This window comes from Cygnus atratus, unplaced genomic scaffold (assembly GCF_013377495.2).
Source record: "Cygnus atratus isolate AKBS03 ecotype Queensland, Australia unplaced genomic scaffold, CAtr_DNAZoo_HiC_assembly HiC_scaffold_164, whole genome shotgun sequence".
Taxonomy (NCBI): Eukaryota; Metazoa; Chordata; class Aves; order Anseriformes; family Anatidae; genus Cygnus; species Cygnus atratus.
Window position 1 is genome coordinate 23,863 of NW_026109757.1, and position 5,808 is coordinate 29,670.

Below are 5,808 nucleotides of genomic sequence, written 5' to 3' on the forward strand. Positions count from 1 at the left end.
ACTGGAGCCTGGCCCTCTGCTGCACTGACTTAAAACCCATTCCTACACTCACCAAGGTGCAACCCAAACACACACAGCATTTCAGCCTCAACACAGCTTTGGGAACTGCTGGAAAGCAGGCTTCATCCTCAGCGAGGCGTACTCAGGCTCCACAGCATGGGGCTTCAGGCACCTCTTCACCTACTGAAGAAGGCCACCATCAGGAACTGCCACGCCAGACAACCTTTTTCCTCTACAACACCTGCCTCAGGAACCAAACAGCATTCAAGTGACCTGCATTGCTCCTATTCTAAAGGCTATCACAGCCCACCTTGCCTGTGGCACCTGATAAACAGAAGAGAAAGCAACCACAGCAGCAAAAGCCACAGCACCCTTAGGACAGTTACTTTCATCCGCTCCTTTACCTCAGCTGCTTACCTACCCCACATGGCAGATGCTTCCACCCGTTCTCTGAAGCCACCTATAGCACCTCTAAAAGAGAAACTGGAATTTTACTCTAGTTGATGTAGTAAAATAACTGTAGTGATGGGCACGAAAATGTGCCTGGGCAGCAGCAATCACAGACTTACCCTTTACAGATGAAAAAGGTGACCCTGCTCAGTCTCTCCGTAATACTACCGTGCTTATGCAGTCGAGGAACCGTACCCCACCATTTCTTAAAAACAAGGTAGCCGGCAACACCTCCTAAGCACACCTCTATTACATGAATTCCAAGCACTTAAAATCTAGAAGGCTGCAAGGTCTAAAGACTCTACAGCCAGCCAAACCGCAGGCAAAAGCTCCAAAAATAGAACAAACTGTCCCTAACCCTGAAAAAGACTACACCTTACACGCCTACTGCTGCTGTTTTCAGATACATGCTTATACAGGGAGCTTCGATGATACTTACCTCCTAAACCCTGCTCCATCACTTTGCCACCAACGCTATAACTTTGATAATATTTGCCTTAATTCTGCAAAAATCATAAGGGACCCCGAACCACAAAGCAAACACACAAAGTAACACTGCCATCCTATCCGTAAACATGCTGTAACAATTACTCACCTGAAGAAGAGCTGCGTGCAATGCAGGCACCTATTACTAGATTGGTTTACTCTAATAGATTCTACTAGTTGTTGCCTCACAATGATGTGCGTACCGGTCTCTACTTGGAAACCCATCAGTCCATAGACTCTGACCCACCTAAAGACCCCTGCAACTGACTGAAGGAAAACCAAAGCGCTTGCCCCAAAGTGCAGTCCAGGCAGAATGAGCTCTCTGATGGGATGCCTGCAACTCATATACCATTGCACCCCACCCAGCACCCCACCCCAATCACATGGGAAATGGGAGGGGCCATGCATGACAAGAGGTAAAGAGAGCAAGAGGAACAGCAGCCCTGTTTTTGGTGTGGTTTAGGTCAACAGCGTGCAGAGTACAGCACAGGCAACCAGGCTGTTTCTCTTGAAAGACCTGCCTTAGCTTTGGTGAAGGAAACTGATCGGGCTGACAGCCCTCTCACCTTTTTGCACCACTCCACAACATGGGGAATTCACCTCTCCAAGGCTGCACGACGGAAGGGCAGAAACAAGACGAAAAGCACACCCTGAGGCACCTCATAACCACAGCCTACCTACTGCAATACCTATACCTATCTTCCCAGCTGCTTTACCTCTGCTGCTCTCCATCTCCAAATCACATTCTTTTAACTGCCACACAGAGTGGCAGTCCTCCAGGTGCCACAGAGCAGCACCCTAATTTTTTTAGATTTTTAATAATTTTTTTTTAATTTCTTATTTTCAAAACAGCAGTCCGCTTCCCTCTGATGATGGACAGCAGGTCAAGCCAGTCACCGAGTTGCCAAAGCAGAGCTTCACGGTTCCAGAAGGCGCTCTTTCCTTTGACCTATTCCTTATAAGCGTTATCTACCACTGGCAAAGCAATAAACAGAATGCAAACAGGCACTGCCACATTTGACAAAATTCATGTTTTTTATTTTATCATTTCAAAAGAGCAGTCCATTTGCCTCTACATCTGAGAAGTAGATCAAACCAGTCACCGAGTTGCCGAACAAGAACTTGACAGTTGCTGTTTCCTTTGACCAATTCCTCCTAAGGTTTACCTACTGCTGGGAAAAAAAGAAAAAAGACTCTGTGCCAGCTGCCCTTGAGTACTCGCCCAGAGCTTGAGTATTCGCCCAGAGACAGACCAGATGTCTTTCCCAAAAGAGTCAGGACAATGTATTATTGCACTGATGAACCACCACGTTAGCTACCATCACTAATTGTCAGGCAGGACAGCTCCAGGCCAAACACACACATAAAAAGGCACGCTACAAACATCGTGACCAAAACATGGGAGAAGAATTACTTATACTATAAGAATTACTCACCTGAAGAAGAGCTGCATGCAATAAAGGCATCTACTACTATATAGATTAGTTTACTTTAAATGATCCTACTAGATGTTACTTTCAATAGATGTACTTATCTCTTTCAACTTAGAAACGCATCAACCCCTAGACTCTGACGCACCTTAAAAAAAAAAAAAAAAGTGCAACTGACTGAAGGAAAAACAAAGCACTTACCCCAAAGAGCAGCTCAGGCAGAATGAGCTCTCTGACAGGACACCTGCGGCTCATATACCATTAGGCCCCACCCGGCACCCTGCCCCAATCACCTGGGAAAGAGGAGGGGCAAAGCACAGGAAGGGATAAAGAGAGCAGCAGCTGCGTTTTTTATTTGGCTTAGCTCAACGGTGTGTGGGGCGTTACTAGAGGCAACAATTCCTGTGCTTTTGCTTCAGTCCTGATTATTGAAACGACAATATTACCAAGTAGGTAACTAAAACTGTTTTTGACTGTAATTAGCTGAAACCTTTCTTTACATAGGTAGAAATAATCTAGGAGTGTAACAGATTACAAACCACAAAAATACAATTCAATGTAGTAAAATAACTCACCAGAGAAGTAACCTACCTTAGTAGACTATCTAAAAAACAAAAGGCTATGCAGATGGGTTCAAAAAAGCCAACCCAATTGAGATCTGAAAAGGGTACAGACATTCTCAAAAGGAGCAGGGAAAAAATAATGGCACAGAACAAGCCGGAAAGAATGCTGAGCAGATTTAAAAGATCTGTAAGACCTCAGGAGGGACCTGAGCAGAGCACGTAGGTCTTTGGAAAGTGGGGGGAGGGAGGACGGGTTAGCCAGGGACTAGGAATACTAAGTAGAGGAGAAAATGAGTGTTGTGAGCCTGAAGTGTGTACAAGCATCATAAAGAGGGCTCCTGAGAGGATGGGAAAACAAAGGGAAAGCTGCTTACCTCTGAGAAGTCGTCCTTGATCTTTGTGCCACGGACATTTGTCTTGCGTGCTTGGCTCACGAGTTTAGGGGTCCCCGTACGTTGAAGGCTTACCTCTGAGAAGTCCTACATGGCTCCACCTGCGTTACTGATTTTTTTTGCCAGCAGGTGGCGGCAGAAAATCCTGAGAAGTGGCAGACGCAGCTTCCCAAACCGTTTTCTCAATAATGGGAAGCAGTGCGAACCACGTGGAAAACCACAAGTGAAAAACTACAGGTGGAAAACCACAAGTGCAGCAGAGAAATGTACCCCACGTCGTCTAGGGGAGGAAATAACTGCCCTGAGCAACGTGCCCTTCCCAGGGTGAACCCAACGTGCCCAAGGCCTTGGGGGGCGGGCAGAAAAGGAACCCGAGACTCTTAGTATGTCTCCTGAGAATCGCAGCTTACAGTTACTCCATGTCTTCTGGTCTTGCAGGATGAGGCAGAGGTCTAATTAATTCCTTCTCCATCTCTCTGGAAAGAGCTTTTCTCCTGTCTGTGACAAAGGAGAAAAATGTTATGATCGTGGGAGTCATCATACAAAGCCACACTCTGTGAATTCACTATTACAGTTAAGATCGTTTTTAATCAAAAACACCTCGGCCGCAAACTGCAAACTCGGCTACCACTGCAAACATAGCGCTGCACAAAAATTCAACTCAAGATAGAGGAAAGGGCGAGCTAAAAGGACGAATGACGTGACCAAAGGCAACTGCAACAACCATCTGGTAGATGGTTGTCCACAGCCCTCAGATTTCATGGTCGTCTTTCCTGAAGAATGAATCCTGGAAGAACAGAAAAGATACACAACGTGTCCACAACAACTTTTGAGGAGACTACTGAAAAGAAAACCAAAAAAATAGAAACAGCAAGCGGCTAGTACGTCAGTTTTGTTAACAGAGTAACATTAACATACTAGAAATTTCCACGTTCTATGTAGCCCCAAGGTGGTGCTGGGTACATCCACTGATATTAATGGGGTGGCACAATGTAAGAGAGAGTTAATAGACAAGGTACACCTGAGGTGCAGAGATTGCATATTCCAGGTGACAAAAAAGGCACAGCTTGGCACCCAGTTTGGATCAACTTGCGTATGAGTCTGCTGATATGTGAGTATATACTGCAAGCAGAAAAGTCTTTTACTCCACAGACTCAGTTTCATTTATGTATATACATACATATATGTATGGGTATGTATCTCTCTCTCTCTCTCTATATATATATATATAAACAAACAAACGTTGGGAACTTTATAACCCCTTGAGTAACAATCATTAGCTATGCCTACGCTGAAAGCCAGGACTATGCCTAAGTGATTAAGTAAACACGGAGCCTTATCTGTGAAGTGCTGAAAATGCCCCATAACCACTGGGGGGCTTATGCATGGTGTACATAATTTTTGCGCAAACATGCATCTTAATACACAAAGAGGAGGGGCGAGGCAGACAAAGGTTTTAGGGACGCGTCAAGACCAGAACAGCCACTGGGCAATCGCTCAGATGTGCAAAGCTCAGCTAAAACTCGCACAAATCCACCGAGGGAAGAAGGCTACCTACTTGTCTGCTTCAAATAACCTCTACAAAGAACGTATTACAAAATCAAAAACGAAACCATCATCCAACAAAGCAAACGTCTGGAATACAAAGGGCTAAAACTGACAGCTGAGGTTTGATTCTTTAGCAATGTCAAAGGTCTTCAGATCCTACCTTACTTCTCGTGGATGGTGGCGTTGCAGCACAGAAATGAGGGGAGCGGGAAGATCGCAACAGGCCAAATGCGGTGCTGGGCTCCTAAAGGAGCTGGTGGGATAGCACTGACGAGAGTGAGACAGGCTGTCAGCCTTCTCCACGAGCTGAAGAAGAGGAGCGCAAGTGTCCGAAGAAGCTGTTTCTTCTCATACTTCATTTAATACACACCATCTTTAAATCCAGGGCATCTTCTTAGGGAGCAGATAAAGAGGTAGAGTTAGCGGCTCCAGGGATGCTTCAGGATCTTATTTCTTTCTATAGTTAGCTGCTATCCATAAACCCGGACCAGTTAAAATACAGAGTTATATTAAAAATTCTGGATAATAACAAAAGTATGGGATTTAAAAAACAAAACAAAAACACGCTTGCACGGAAAAGAGGTTAAATTATCTCACTCATTTCCCAATTCCCCTGCAGACTCTACGCTCAGCTCCTCTTAACTCACTTACCTATCCAAACGCAGGACAGACGCATCAGTTCTCATCATTCTTGGTGAAAAGACGACATTTTAACGCTTGCTCTCAAATATCATCTCTTTCCAGCACGCTTTCCTGCAAGCTATGCTAATTCCTCCAGGCTTTTTAATATATGACAGAAACTTCACTGTTTTATCTTAATGACCATCTCGGTGGGAGTCACCGACCTGCTGTCTTTGATTCTGCTGTCTTCACAAATACAAATAAAACAGTACTTCAGTGATGCTCTGTGACAAACTAGGCGACACGCGCACCGACCTC

The 5,808-nt window shown here is 45.0% G+C and overlaps 1 long non-coding RNA gene across 5 annotated transcripts; it reads right to left on the reverse strand.

Moving 5' to 3' along the window:
- Positions 1 to 1,952: 1,952 nt before the first annotated feature.
- On the reverse strand, positions 1,953 to 5,739 carry LOC118248724 (uncharacterized). Of its 5 annotated transcripts, none has more exons than XR_007709351.1 (4): positions 5,521 to 5,733; positions 5,030 to 5,262; positions 3,732 to 3,819; positions 1,953 to 2,105 (listed from the first exon to the last, which is right to left on the reverse strand). It is a non-coding gene; the product is annotated as an uncharacterized LOC118248724 (long non-coding RNA). The 5 variants fall into 5 exon arrangements; XR_007709350.1 differs by having other exon boundaries at positions 1,953 to 2,108; XR_007709353.1 differs by lacking the exon at positions 1,953 to 2,105 and adding an exon at positions 2,116 to 2,659 and having other exon boundaries at positions 3,304 to 3,819; positions 5,521 to 5,739.
- Positions 5,740 to 5,808: the final 69 nt, after the last annotated feature.